The sequence below is a fragment of the Protopterus annectens genome, chromosome 14.part0, assembly GCF_019279795.1.
Source record: "Protopterus annectens isolate FY-2018-M chromosome 14.part0, PAN1.0, whole genome shotgun sequence".
NCBI classification, from domain to species: domain Eukaryota; kingdom Metazoa; phylum Chordata; order Ceratodontiformes; family Protopteridae; genus Protopterus; species Protopterus annectens.
In genome coordinates, this window is record NC_056748.1 from 421,965,142 (window position 1) to 421,981,732 (window position 16,591).

Below are 16,591 nucleotides of genomic sequence, written 5' to 3' on the forward strand. Positions count from 1 at the left end.
CTAGATCAACTTATCCCCACCCCCACCAGGGGTAACAATATCCTAGACCTAGTCATTACCAACATGAGTGACCGGTGTTCCACATCTGAAGTCAACTCCTCGTTGGTCTGATCCAACCATAAGCTAATCACCCTTGATATTCACATCCCACCCCCTATTAAGGAAACCACGGTAAAAAATTTCACCAAAGCCAACTTCATGCTTCTTAAGACAGAAGTGGTTAACTTCATGACACCCATGCAGATGGACAATACAGTTATAACTGTTGAATCCTACACAAATGCACTCTATAAGCACTTACACGAGTGCATGGATTGTGCTATCCCAAACAGAACCAAGATGCTATCCTCCAAAAAAAGGAAGCCAATCTGGTGGTCCCCTGCCATAAACAAACTGTACAACAGAAGGAAGAAACTGTTGCAAAAGAGAGTAAAATCCCATGAGTGGAGGAGCTCCCTGGTCAGCCTCAGTAAGAAGCTGAGATCCCTTATAAGATCCTCCAAAGCTAGCTACAAAAACAAAATTGCCACTAATTCTAAGGACAACCACAAAGCATTCTATAGCTATGTCAAGAATCTCCATGGCAACACTCAGATCTGCTCTGAGTTACAGCACAACAGCATGAAAATTATGGAACCAACTGATATTGCCAACATCCTGGCAGATAGGTTCAGTGCTAACTTTACCCCCCCCCACCCCCTAAAGGGCCCATATCTATACAGGAAGAATGCAGAGTCCCTGTAATTACAACTACGCACCATGTTTATTCTCCCCGGGCCTCCACTAAAAATGGACATGCATCCAGTTGGACTATCCCGGTCAACAAATGTAAAATAAATAAATAAAAATAAATAAAAGCTGCACTCTCTAAAGCCAAAAACACAGCATCCATGGGACTGGACAACATCTTAGGCTGTGTTTTACACAAACTTCAGAATGAACTGGCTCCCCACTTAAGCACCATGTTCAATAATAGCCTCACATCAGGTTTTGTGCCCACTGAATGGTGCACAGCAACAGTTATCCCACTCCACAAAGGGGGAGCCACCACTGATCCCGGGAACTATCGACCTATTATCCTGACGAGCCTGGTCTGCAAGGCCATGGAACGTATCATCATGGAACTCATAAACAAAGACATTGGTAACCTCCAAACTCTGGATCCCACCCAGTTCAAGTTTGTGAAAGGCAGATCATGCCTCCTGAACCTGATTGACTTCTTTGAGGCAGTCACAAAAGCCGTAGATGAGGGTAAGGTGATTCACACAGCCTATCGTGACCTCGCCAAGGCGTTCGACACCATCCCACATTCTGGAATTATAGCTAAACTAACTAAACTAGGTATAAATCCCTATGTCACAAGATGGGTTGCCAACTGGCTCACTGACAGAACCCACACTGTAAATGTTGCAGACTCCAAATTTGACCTCAAAGCAGTGACAAGTAGAGTACCACAGGGTTCCAGCCTGGGACCTCTCCTGTTTGGTATCTACTTCTCTGAAGTACAGACTAATACAAAAGACCTCTGTCTAATGAAGTTTGCAGATGACTGCAAACTAGGAGCCATAGTCAAGTCCCCAAATGATGTGGACATCCTACAGAAGGGCCTCGCTGAGACAGATGCCTGGTGTCAGAGCCATGGCCTCAAGCTCAATGTCAAAAAGTGCAGTGTCATCCCCTTTGGTAAAAACTCTGTACCCATGAACTACCACATAGGCAGCAATCTACTTAACACTGAATGTGTGATAAGATGCCTTGGAACCCAGGTGGACAGTAGTCTCTCCTTTGATAGTCCCATCACCGCAATCATCAGGAAATACTTCTACATGGCACACCTCATCATAAAAGGGTTCTCATCCAGGAAAAAAGAAGTCATTGTTCCCCTCTACTTGACACTTATTAGTCCCATTATAGAGTACAAAGCCCCTTTTGGAATGTACCTCACAAGACATCTGCAGCAGCTGGAAAGGCCACAGAATTACCTCACAAAGAGGATAACTGGCCTCAAACAAATGCCCTACACTGACCACCTCAAAAAACTCCAGCTTTACTCCGTAGCATATCACCTACTCCGAGGTGATCTCTGCCTAACATATAAAGCTATGTCAACCCCAGAGCTGTTGGACATGCTACACCTAAAGAAATCCCAATCCCTCAGAGTTGCACACTCTAGGGACCTAAACCTTGTCACCACAATAAACAGGACATGCTGGAGGGATAGATTCCTGTCCCAGAGACTTCCCAAACTCTGGAACAGGCTACCCATCTATGTCAAGCAAAGTTCTTCATTATCACTCTTCAAGAAAAATCTTTGATGAGTGGATGGGAAATAGGAAATACACCCCGGGGATCACTTCTGTGTCTCTGCTTGACAGTGGCACAGGAAAATAACTTTCTTGGGTGGCATAAGTCAGGGAACCTTGTTGGCTAGGCTTATGTAGGCCCTTGGGCCAATAGCCTAGTACCTACCTATGAACCTATAAGAAATAAATTATTTATTGTTACTATGCATATAAAGCCCAGAATTTCTAGACACAAGATATGCAAAAAGGTTGAGAGAAATTAGAGGAAAGAAAAATACTTCCGCATGAAAAACTGTTAGAAGCTTCAAATAAAAATTTGTGGTCATTAATACAAGTTTTTGAAAAACAGTATATAGACCAAGAAACTTTGATCTGCTTGGAAAAAGAAGCATCTGAGGATGTGTGAAAATATAAACAACAAAACCTAGAAATTTTTGAAAAGTAAAAAAAAAGAAATATGGACATGGGAAAGAAAGAGACATTTGATATGGTGCAATATATATATGCAAAGGCGAAAGCTAAATTAATCAGTATAAAAAAGGCAGCCACAAAGATATTCGAGGAGAAATACAGGCAAAGGCATCCAGACATGGAAATTTTAACATAAAAAATAATATCACAAAGAGGGAATGTAAAAAAAAAAAAAGAATAATACATTTTGAAGAAATATCTATGAAGATCCTGTGGAACATAACAAAGAGGCTGAATGGATAGAAGAAGTTAAAGAAAGAAAAGTAAGTTTAAAGGTACAAGATATGAACTGGGATGAAGTAAAAGCCAAAGAGATTGAAATAAAGTTAGGAAAAGCCTCTAATTGGAAAACCCCATGCCCAGATGCAGTACCTAACTTGTGGCTAAAAGTATTAACATCTTTGCATGAAGATTTAGCCATGAGTAAGAACTATTTATATGGGCACCCTGAACAGACACCAACCTGGCTAACAACAGGAAAAACAATGCTCCTACTTGAGTGAACCTTCAAGCTACCCTAAGAATTATAGACCAATAACTTGCCTTCTGATGACATATATCACTATACGTGGGAATTGATGCTGACAGAGTTTATAGTCATTTAGAAGAAAACTCAATAATGGCAGTAGAATAAAAGGGCAATAAAAGAAAGTCACATGGAACTAAGGATCATTTGCTGTTAAAGTCATAGTGGCGAACTGTAAAAAAGGGCAGCATCTAAGTATGCCATGGATTGACTACACAAAAGCATTTGACAGTATCCCACATTCATGGATAAAAAGAGTGCTTAAAAATGTATGATACATCCTACACTGATCAACTATATTACAGTGGCTATGAAACAGTGGCAGACCAGTTTGCAATTGATCCATAATAAAGGACAAATTAGTATCCCAGGGATAAAAATTAAATTAAAAGGGGGATATTTTAAGGTGACTTTGTCACCACTGCTATTCTGCCTTGCCCTTAACCCATTAAGCTTTATAATTAACAGCTTAGGCCATGGCTATAATTTGGCTCCTAGAAAACAAAGTGTAAAGACTTCTCATCTTCTCTTTGTTGATGATTTAAAACTGTATAGCCCATCAGATGAGGAACTGAAAGCACAACTGCAAGTAGTCAAAACTTTTTCAGATGATATAAGAATGTCATTTGGTCCTGATAAATATGCAAAAACAACATTTAAAGCAGGAAAACTGCAGCACCAAGAAATTGTCAGTTTGAGTCAAGAATGGGATATAAAAGAACTTGAGCAAGAGGGAGTGTATAAATATTTGGGAATTTATGAAGGCTCAACAATAAAACATGAACAAATGCAAATAAAACTTAGTAAGGAATATTTTAGAAGACTTAAATTAATCCTGAAAACAGCACTGACATCTAGGAACAAAATCCAAGCTCTAAACCAATTTGCTCTTCCAGTCCTAACTTATAGTTTTGGAGTGATTGACTGGCCCCAAAACATGTTGGGTAGATTAGATGGGAAAATGCTTCATGCTCATCAAATGATTTATAAAAAGCAGTGCGTACCAAGATTATATATTCCCCATTCTGAAGGAAGGATGGGCCTCCTTGAAATTGATTACATGTATAGATCTGCAACTGTGGGACTCCCCACATAGCTGCTGACCTCACAAGACCCAAACGTAGTGAAAGCTTTGAAACATGAGAAGAATAAATCTAAGATGACATCTCTGCTTAATTTAGCAGAAGCATATCGGCGTTGAGCATAAATGGAAATCAAACCAGAAGTAGATAAAAAACAGGCAGCAAATGAATGTGCCAAAAAACAAAAGAAAGAATATAAGATGAAGGGATGAGAAGGCAATAAATGTGAAAAATGCATAAATATAGGTGCAAGTATAGAAAACTTCTGGAGGAACCTCACGTTGATCAGAAATAAAGGCAAGAATGGTTAAGGAGTGGCGAATTCAAACCAAGAGATGAAAAGGTTAATATTGGTGGTACAAGAAAGTGGGCTACGTACACATTGGTTTATAAAGTCCATTGAACATGTGGGAGAAACAGACAAATGAAGGTTTTGTAAAACAGAATTGGAAATCGTTGCACACCACATTGCTGGTTGCAACATAGTAATGGCAGAAGGACTGTATACTGAAAGGCATAAGAATGTGGCCAAACTGCTGCACTGGTGATTGTGCAAACATTGTGGTATTGAATTGGCTGAAAAACACTGGAAACATGAGCCACAAAGCATCCTAGAAAATGATGACATCTACATCATATGAGATCATCCATTACCAACAGTTCAAAAGATAGATGCTAGAAAATTGGATGTAGTGGTCCAAGAAAAAAAACAAAAGTAGCATTGATCATTGAAATCGCCACATCCAGTGACTACAGTGGCCTGTGCACAGAGATACACAAAGCCATAAAATATCAGGATTTGCAAGCAGAAACAAGAGCAATGTGGAAGAAAGGTACCCAGATAGTTCCAATAATAGTATGAGCAACGGGTCTTATAAAAGATTCTACAATCATATTCAGATATGCTACCAATACATGTAAATCCGTACAAATTACAGGAGTCGTCATTACTGGGCACATTGCGGGTGCTGCGAAGAGCACTTTTGGCTGACATCAAAGAGTGAAACAATACTAATTTCTTGAACTTTAATTGTACTTTCACTTAGGAATGGGATCCATTCCCATCATGGTATTAGAAACCCAAAAGATTTGGAGAAATTAAAAAGGGGAGGAGCATCTAATACAAGCTGTCAGTAATGTGAAACATGTTTCACCCTTAAAGGGTATGTTCTAGTTGTTTTTTTTAAATAGGTAATGGGGAGTGTGGACAAAGTCTCTGATAAGTGTGTGCTGGGGGAGAATATTTTTGTGCTATACAGGAAACTGATCTCCAATGACTGTGACTTATGAATTTATGAACCTTAATATTAGCACATTCCCTAACCATCCCATGCTCTGAATTTCATTATTACAAAAGCAAAATTTGCGCAACTGATGAAAGGCAGTGAAACTCTAACATTCAAACAAAGATACATTTACTGATCATTAAAGAAATAATATAGACAATCATTCTTTGTGGCTGTCCCTTCACTGAATGTCTATTTATGTATTTATTTGCTTATTTGTTTATCTAAGCATGGTATCTGGCGTAGTGGACTGACTCAATATAGATCCATTTCAGCCACGGCTTGAGAGTCACAACTGCCACATAACAATATATTACAATTGGTATATTACAAAAAGACATAGAGGACCTAATTTCATAGTAAATACAGTGTTTCTAAGTAATCCATTAACAACAAGTGTGTTTATATACATATGTACAATGCAAATGTTGTGAAATTCCTGAAGTAGGCAGTTTGCCAAGAAATACTTTTAAAATTTCAGTTTTCAGTATTCTTTACTTCTTGGTGAGAATGTGATATCAGAGTAAGAGAAGAAAGTGTATGTACAGTAGTAGTAACAAGTAGTGGATAGCATTGAAAAACTGAATAAAATATAGGAAAATGACATATAGTTTCAGGGAAAACTATAATGTAAGGGACAGAAGCAGCCAATGACATAATAAGTAGAAGCTTTATCTGTCTATACACTATTAACTGCACTTCATATATGTCGTCATACATATAGACATTCATATCAATATACATATATGTATACACGTGTGTGTGTGTGTGTAGGTAGGTAGGTAGATATTTAGAGCTTCTGAGTTCTCAGGACATCAGAACATGTATTAGAATTCCTCAGCAATAAGCACATTTTTGCAGTGAGGGAAGCTCCCTACACATATGTAAAAGTTCAACCTATCACATCCCCTTCACTTTGCCATTCCTGCTCTGAGTTAACTGCACCTTGGAGAAAGGACGGTCAAATATACATAATACAAAACCTGTCACGCTGTTTCCCTAGGATGCTGAGAAACTAGACCACCCACTAAACAACAATCAGCACTATGATCTTTTCCTCTGAAATGACCACTTGGATAGGAACCGCTAGAAAAAACTTCCCCTTCCAGAGCAAAACTTCTTTATGACTACTTTGGAAATAGAAGATGTTTACCTACATTTTCTAATTAAACCACCCTAAAGCACTTTCAGTGTTTTCAGGTATCAAGTTTGTATCTCTGTCACTTGAGTTATACTCATTCAGAGCAGTGTTCGCAGTGGCATTAGTTCCAGTATTTATCCACCTAAGGACTCTGTCTTTAAACACATTTCTCTGTCTACACAACTGTCAGATGGTGGCTATCTCCTTTGGCAAATTTCCATGCCAAACTGTCTTTTGGAAATGCCTAATTTAAGAAACTAGATACTACCTCTGACACACTCAAAAGGGCAATTATAGATTCTTTTCTTGGTACAAGAATAAATAAATGGCCACAAATATGAAGTGAATCTCTGTTATCTGCAGAGACAATTCACAGGTTCTCTGGATTGAAGGTAATATGCAGCCTACTAATAACAGAAAAACATGTGGAACCAGACCACAGATTTAACAGAGATTAGGATTCCTATTTTTCTTTTACTAAAAGCAGAACCCCTGCCCATTGGCTTACCATCACAATCCAACCAAGGAAATACTTTTTCTGTCTCAAATTCTCCGTTGATTTGGATACTTAAGGTTAAGCAAGGCAAGATAATTTCAGGGACACTTAGTCCAGGGTTATCAGTATTAGTAGAAATCAACTTCTTTATATCAGCATCAAAGAAATAAGGGAAATCTGCTCCTGTGGTGCACAGGAATCGCTCTCTAACTGTGACCCAGACTATCCATGTTTCAGTAGCGGCACAGGCATTCTGGATGGAGGAAGGCAATCCTGGCTGTCTGCTTGGGTGACACCTAGAGGGAGGACTGGGTGTAACACCCACAGAGCACAAGCCTACAGAGTTTCTGCTATCTAGGAGGTGGGAATCAGCTCATGGAAAGGTGAGGGGAGGGAAGGGAAGTGGAATCATTCAGGTCTCACCCTTTTCCAGGCGAATAAATAGGCTGCACAGGCCCTCCTGCTAGGGAATGAACTGGCCATATGATCATTGGGCTCTCACCAGGGTTTTAGTACCTGACTGTCTTCTCAGAGACAGGATGAAGTGGGCCAGTTGATCAAAAGGAGAAGAGCCATTAGGCAAGAACAGGAGGATCAGAAAAAAAGAAGAAATAAGGCAAATAGTCATTGCACTTGGAGTTTTTCAAACTTGTTTCAGTTTGGGAGCTCTTCATATCAAAATGGACATTAAAGCCTTCTTCCCACCTTGCTAATGCCTGCTAATCCTAACCCTAGAACTGTCCCTGCCCCTAATTCTAACCCTACACCTCACCTTAAATTTCTGACACTGATGACCTGTATGCTCTTATCTGCTACATGCTCTTTGGATCTATGTCCTTTCAGGTCTGTGATGGCTTACCTAGCAGTTGTTTGTGTTATATGAGATTATCACTATCTATCTTGGGAGTAGAGTATTTCCTTCTTATTTAAAGGATGTTGTTGTTACCACAGTCCTTAAAAAGCCTGGTTTGGATTTTGATGATCCCGATAGCTATATTACCATCTCAAATCTTCCTTTTATTGGCAAGATTCATGAGAAAGTGGTTTACATTCAGCTGGAGGCATATCTGAGTAGTCAGGGCATCCTTGACCTGTTCCAGTCAGGTTTTAGTGCTAGATACAGTAATAAGATGCTTCTTATTAGAGTTTTTAATGACCTACTATTTGTGAGAGATCAGCATTATTATTACTCACTTCTGGTTCGTCTTGATCTCTCATCATCAGTTGCTTGGTGCACTATTTTATACTGCTGGACTAACTGGAGCATTACTGTGGTATCTCTTGAATTACCCTATGGGTTTGATTCATAGAGGGCTGTTTCAGGAGTGAAGTCTTCCTCCTCTGACCCTTTAGTTTGTGGCATACCACAGGGCCCTATTTGTGGTCTTTACTTTTCACTACTTATTTGTTAAAGTTAGGTAATGTTACTCATTCGAGAAGTTTGTAATATCATTGCTGTTCTGATGACACTCAGCTCTACCCTCATTCATCAAGGATTTTGTGTCGGTCCTTACTTCCCTTTCACATAATCTGAAATATATCCATGACTGTAACAGGCTCAACAACTCCTAGACTGTTGTTTTGATGATTCATGCAACCTTGAGGTTCTATTCCCTTTTTGTTTTATCCTGTGGTATTTTATAGGAGGGTGACAAACCTACATTTGTGTCAAAGGTGCATGATCTTTTCATCGTATTTGATGACAGATTAACACACAGGGACAAGAGTTGAGCTCTGATCATATCCTATTACCACCCTTATCAAGAACCTCCCAAATGTGGTACATGTTATGATCTCCTCGCATTGTAGACAATTGCAATGTTTTGTATTTTGGCTTATCAGACTGAGTATACACAACTACAGATAGTATAAAACTCTGCAGCTCAGGGACTTACTGGGTCCACAAGATACCATCATATTATCCCAATTCTGCAGAATTTGCATTGCCTTCCTATAAGACAACAGATTATCTATAATATTCCTATTTTGTTTGGCACTTCATAATCTTGACCTACCTTACTTATCAGATGTTCTGCACAGTCAGTCCTGCACTTTGTTACTGCATGCAAGGCCTCCTGATCATTCCTTTCTATAATCTTGAGTCCCCAAGTTATCAGTCATTTAACTACCAAAGTCCTGTATTAGGGAATCTTCTTGGTTGGCTTTGGGAGTTCACTAACATATTAGCTAGATTTAAAAGAGAGATGAAAACATCTGTTTGGTTGGGCTTACAACTTACCGTTATTTCTTCTTGCTGTACAGTTTGTAGTATTCTTTTTTAAATTGTATGCATTATGTTTTGTTTCTCTTGTTAGTTTCTATGATGTGTATTATTTTTCTTGTTATTCACTGATTCATACAGTGCTTGGGTCAGGTACTTAAACTCGAACTTGAACTCAGCTTAGAAAAGATCTTTCTGTAGTGTAATCCTACCACTATTTGGACAAATTATGGCTGGAATTAGTGGTATTTATTTGTAACGGATTCCAGAAGGATACTGTTGTTTTCTCTTTGTGATCTCTTGTTTTTGATAGTTTACGTTTTCCAGTTGGTAAATGTTTCAAATACCGAGATCAATAACTTGCTGTTTCATTTTTCAGCATTTTGATAAATTACTATAGATTCATGCATTTAAATATAGGTGTGTGTGTGTGTGTGTGTGTGTGTGTGTGTGTGTGTGTGTGTGTGTGTGTGTGTGTGTTTGTGTGTGTGTGTGTATATATATATATATATATATATATATATATATATACATATACACACACACACACAAAAAATAAATCACAATTCAACAAAGCACAACTGACCGAAAAAACTTGATTGAAAACACAATTCATAGAATCACATTTGACTGAAAACTTTATTAAAACAAAAATAACTTAAACAGCTTGCTTTTTCAAGGGGCAAGCTCCCATGCACTCCAACTCCCTCTTACTTAAATATACTTATTGCAGAGTTGCACAGCAGTAGAGATGAGAGAAAAAATACACTCACTGAATCACTGCTTATGCACAAACACATTTCACAGAAAACTTCCTCCAAGCAAACATATCTGAAAACTGTTTTTGTTGGGTGCAAGCCACCCTACAGCCTCCACACCCCATACTTAATTATACTAACTCCATGACTGCTCAAATGTTGAGAAACGTGAAAAAAGCACACAGTAAACCACTGCGTTTTACTTTACAATTTTCAGTCAATCATAATCCAGTCAAACGAGTTTTCAGTGAAATGCATTTTCTGCCAGATTTGTCTGGTCGGTTGAGATTCAGTGAAAAATTATTCAATCAGCACTGATGCTAATACACATATCTATCTATTTATTTATTTCTCTATCTATGTATGTGTATATAGGTATATGTAAGCTGACCACAAAATATATAAATGAAGCACCTGAAGCCACGAACTGCTCGAACACAACTTTATTACTTCCAAAAATATAAAAATAACAATAAGCAGCGATAAACGCTTAACTTGTTCACAGCGTTTTTCATTATCAATGTAACTTCCTCAGCAACAGATTTACAATTAATACAACCCCTTATTATATAGGGACTTGCCTCCTTAATTAACCAGTCTCTTTACACATTAGCATTAACAGGATTATTTGTTGAACAATATTGCAGCATAGGCATAAAGATTAAAATACTTCCCTAAAACCTTAAAAACTATTCACTAAATAAGTATTCAAAAACCTTATTTATATTAGAATAAATTATTTCTATAAATTTGAAATACCATTTAAATATGTAAACAATTAAAAAAATAAATAAATACAATTTATATACAATTATGTGACTAGATCAACTAAATAGCACCATCTAGTGACAAACTAAAAAATACACATCCCTTTTGAAACTTTCTGATAAAAGTTGATAGATCTTATTGAACTGATTTAATATTCATAAACTACTCTAATGTATAAAAATTTTTTATATATATAAAAAGTATATAACAAGATTAATACATAATAAAAATATATGCAAATATGAACCTTTCATAATCTAGCAGCTCTTAATTTTAATACATGTACCATGGATACATGTTCATTGATCCCTGGCTTTCTGCAAGCTTCTAGAACCAGTTGCCAATAAAGTTCCCTCACTTCTATCCTATTCTCCCGATCACCTCCTCTAATATCTTGTGGGATAACTTCTAAAACAAAAAAATATAAAAGAAGCTTCCTTACAAACCGTACTATGTTTATAAAGGGCATTGTTAGAATCTTTTTTACTAATCTCATAAATATGTTCATATATTCTTCTTTTAAAAGCCCTTTCGGTTTTACCCACATAAAAGGATGTGCATTTTTTGCATTCCGCCAGGTATACTATTCCCTTTGTGTCACAGCATGAGTTTTACTAATAAATAATCTATCTCTAGCCATTAAATAGTGGCTTTCCTTGTTTATTACATATTTGCACTGTGTGCATCTGCCACATTTAAAAGTACCCTTTTTCTTAAAACCTGTTTCTTCATATCCTGCCTTATTTTCTAACATATTTTTGATATTTCTATCTTTTCTATAACTAAAAACAATAGGTTGTTTAAAAATTGTAGTAAGGTCTGAAAATTCTGAAAACATTTAATAGTTTTTGTTAATAATCTGCCTTATTAACCCAGATTCACGGTTGAAATTCATAATAAAAGCACTATTATCACCTTTGTTATTATTATTAAACGTCCCTTTATCCTTTTCTGCCATATTTCTCACATTCCTCTGTACACCTATCCCTAGCAGTGGACAAAAGCTATCAGCCCGCCCTTCCTTTACTTCTTCCATAACTTCATCAATCAAGATTTCTGGATAATTCCTATCTAAAAACATTTCTTTCAACTTCATACATTCCTCCTCAAACACCTTCTGGACTGTAGTCATTCTTGATATTCTTATATACTGTCCTTTAACTAGGTTCCTCTTTTGTTTAAAGCGATGAGCGCTGGTAAAATTTAAATAAGAATTGGAGAATGTCTCCTTCCTAAAAATTTTTGACTCAAATTTATTATCTTGGTAATTTTTATATATTGTAGTATCCAAGTATTCCAACTTGTCCTTATTAGTTTTATATGTAAATTTGAGAAAGTTAGTTGTATTGTTAATAAATTCTATAAATTCTTCCAATTTTTCATCTTTCAGCCAGTATATGCATGAGCTTAACACTATCTAACCCCACTTGCGCTTATTCAACATCCACAGGTTATGAACTCGAAGCTGTCTTGTGCTGATGCCATTAAACATTCTTAACTAAACCCTCCCAGGACTTCAAAGACTGGGCATCAGCCTAAACCCTCAGATTTACTTCATGTACACAGCTCATATCCAACCTACAGTTCACTCTGACACAAAAAGAAAAGCAGACACTTACAGTGGTCACACAACTAACATGCAGAAGTCCTTAAGGCTGCAAAACAAAATTAGTTCAGCTGGCAATATCCTGCTTATAGACGACTCCATAGTTAGACACACAGATGTTCTATTCACCAAGCTGAGCAAAGACAGTGTAATAGTTAGTTACCTCTCAGGTGCCATTGCATGGAACATCACTAAAGCACTCAAGTCCTTTAACCAGAGATACAAGTGTCCTGATCATTGCACACTTGGGACTGAATGACTTGAAACACACTTCCCTGGATCATATGACAAGAGATTGCTGGAGCTCTCATAATATGCATCTAGAAAGGAACTGAAACTAGTATTGAGCAGTGGCTGACCATTGCCAAGAACGATGCTGCAATGCAAACAAAATAATCACTTTAATTACTGGCTTAACTACTGGTGATTTTTAGGTGGATCCAATATGCATCACCCTGGGATGAGAAGGTTGATAACCTCAGCTGCTTTCCTAGGGATAGTATGCAACTCTCTCTCTTTGCGGCTTCCACATACTGGCTATGACTTTTTCTTCCCCATAGTGCCTATTTTAGGCAAAGTCAGTCTCTCCAAATTGCCCACACAGCCAACCACAATCAAAATCACATAAAAGTAATGCTAGAAGCTTAACAAAAAGTTGTACTAATTACAGGCATTCCTACCCCTTGAAAATATTGCTATGTACATAGTTAGTGAAATGTGGTTTCAGAAGAGCTAAAGCACCACTGCAGTGCCTGGCCCTCACTGTCCTATTTGGATGCAGGACATCATTATTCTTTTAAGAAAGCTTGACTAGGCTTAGAAAGACCCCTGAGATTGTTAGCCTAGTAACGGTCTATGAATATGCGCATGTATATTAAGTAAGATTGGGAAGGAGGAGACTGGTTTGCAAAACCTAATGGATGAAGCTGCATAAATGCTTTTATTAAAAGTCCATTAAGGAGTCAGAATGAAGGCACATTTTCTGTAGGGCAATCTGAAAAGTGGAAATAATGACAACAGCCATCTGCAAAGGAAGAACCTTTCAATAGTGAATGGTTTAAGTTATTGGACCCAGTAAAGCAGGCATATCCAGCAGAACAGAAAGGACAAAGTCATTTTAGATATGCATACCATGGCAAGAATTTAGAGCTAGCCTGAACTTCAGCCAGTATCTGTTCTATTTTTATCTGTTAAAGTGTGAGCTCTAATGTCAGACTTATCTTGCCAGCCTCAGAGATCTGTGAAGTTTTTTTTTTCTAGATAGTTGACATTAGTGTATGAACACTATTTTTCATCCTTAGATATCAAAGGGACAAGAAAAAGACCCCCCTGGTCTTTCTCCTAGCCTCTGAATGTGGGAAAAACAGGATGTCTTCTAGTTGAACTTACTAAAACATTCTTCATAAGATCCACAAAACAAGCAATGCTGACTCAGTAAAACAAGAAACAAACCAACAAGGCAATAGGCAAGCAAAATCCGAAGCATACAAGTTTAATAGAATGATCAGCACTTTTGCTTGAAAATGAAGCTTTCTCAGATCAATGAACAACAATAAAAACATTGCTTTGTCATAAAAGTTAACAAATAAAAAATCAACATCCAATCACATAATATAATTGTGCAAGTCGTAGTCTCGTATATTTAGCAGTATGTGAGTTGTGTGGCTTATTTTATGTTGAGATGACAGAGCGAACTCTGAGAGAGAGTATATGAACATATTTACTCAATCTGGAGGTGTGATGACAGGAGTGCATTAGCAAAACATGTAATGTTATGTGGAGCTGATCATTAAAGTTCTACAGCAAATTCCTGAGGTCTGGAGACTTGGTAATGTACATAACAAAATGGAGCAAGTGGAGCTTAAATGGATAATATTGTTTAAGGCTGATGCAGGCAAGGGTTTGAATGACTTTGTCTCAATACGACTGCATTTTTAATCATGTGGATTATTTAGACAATTGTTTTATTATATCATGTTGTGAAGGGTGCCAGCCCAGTCAGCTAGAATTTTGTAAATACTTCTATGTCATTTGTGAATAATAATATGATTTGTATGCTTGGGTGGCTGCAGTGATGCAGCAGTTAGCGTTGCCGCCTCACAGCAAGAGGTTCTCTGGTTCGATCCTTGGCTGAGGTGCTTTCTGTGTGGAGTCTGCATGTCCTTCCTGTGGTCATGTGGGTTTCCTTCGGGTGCTCCGGTTTCCTCCCACATTCCAAAGACATGCTGTAGGTGGATTGGACACTCTAAATTGGCTCTAGGTGTGAGTGCATGCATGTGTGTGCCTTCTGTGGAAGTTTGGGTGCCGGGCTGGCAACTTGACATCGTAAAACTCCACTGCCAATCATGAGCAGACAGGTGATCCACTGTGGTGACCCCTAACTGGGAAAAGATTTGTATGCTTGCCTTAGAAATGTAAGAAAACTATATGTTCTGTACTGAGCTTCAAGATTGTAACCACAGTACACCCTGCTGGAAAAGAGCAGAAATGTGTATTAACTACATGCCTATGCAAATGTATATGCTGATAGTAAAGGCTGGAATATACAGAGTTAACTTGCAAACTCTAAGAAAATAAATGGAAATTGTTTTACTCTGTTATCTCTGTTTCAGCTCAAAGCAGACACAAATGTCTAGAGTTGTAGGCTTTCCTATTGTCTGGAAACAGAGGTAATTGAAGGTTTGAAATGTAAAAGGTGTTTTAACAGTTTTATGATTTCCAGTTCCAGGCAAGTTTCTAAGAGAGAAGTATTCTTGACATTGAGGTGTTATATTTTAAGTTCATGTTGGCCTGGAAACTAAAAGCAGACTTGACAAGAATGATGTAATCTGAGATGATGCAGCAGTAATGTGTATCATTAATTTAAGAGTTATCTCAGAGAGAAAGTCTCTGCATTTTGTAGCTTGTCTTGGACCTGTACACATCCATTCAGCACTTCTCATTTGTATTTGTTTGCTCTGTTAGTAAGACTTAGATTGTAGTATTTCTCTTAGAGATAGATAGGAATATATCAAGATTAGTCTAGATGTTTTCTGTATTTATGTGAGACTGTCCTGCAATGTTTTAAAATATTTCCAGTTTTTCCTGAACTCTATTGTCACTGTGCTGAGTTAATTAGTATTGTCTTGTGCTTTTAGTATTTGTTATTAAATATATTTAAACCGTTTAATTGTGGCTGGTTTTGTTTAGAGAAATGTAAGCTCTTTGAGTATTTGCATGTATTTGGTAACACTATACAGGCCACCATTAAATAGCCTTCAAGCCTTGGACATACTTACCATTTGGATAATAGTAACATTACACAGTAGAATTGGTCACCCTTTCTAGTGGCCTTAGAGTAGCTGATAAGGGTGGTTGGTGGCAGGTGGTACTACTGTATAGTCTGGGCATAAGGGGTCATAGCTAGAGAAACTATGCCAGCCTTCCCCAGGAGTGTCTGTGTGTTTGTATATAAATCAAATCTCAGTGTGTGTCAGCATATAAATCAAATCTCAGTATGTGTCAGCTACTTGGGCAGGGACATGAAGTACTGGTTGGACAGAGAGGGTCCTGGAGGTTTTGGTTTGACCAGTCGGCTGAGATCTTAACCCTATAGCTGTGCCAGTGGGGAGTCTTATTGGGGATTTGGAGAGAGAGAAAAAACAGCCCCAGACTGACTGTGATCTCTGTGTACTCATAAGGGAAATTGTACTTTACTGTGTGTGTACTTGTCATCCTTCCAATGTGCACATCCCTCATCGGTGTTAGTGGTGAGGATTGAGGCTCCTTGATTACTGGGCCAGTGCAGGGGTTCACATGTGATTGAATGTTGATTTTTTATTTGTCAGCTTTTATTACATAAAGTGTGAGTTTTATTGTTGTTTATTGATCTGAGGAAGCTTTATTTTGAAGTATAAGTGCTTATCACTCTATTAAAGTTTTATGCTTCAGATT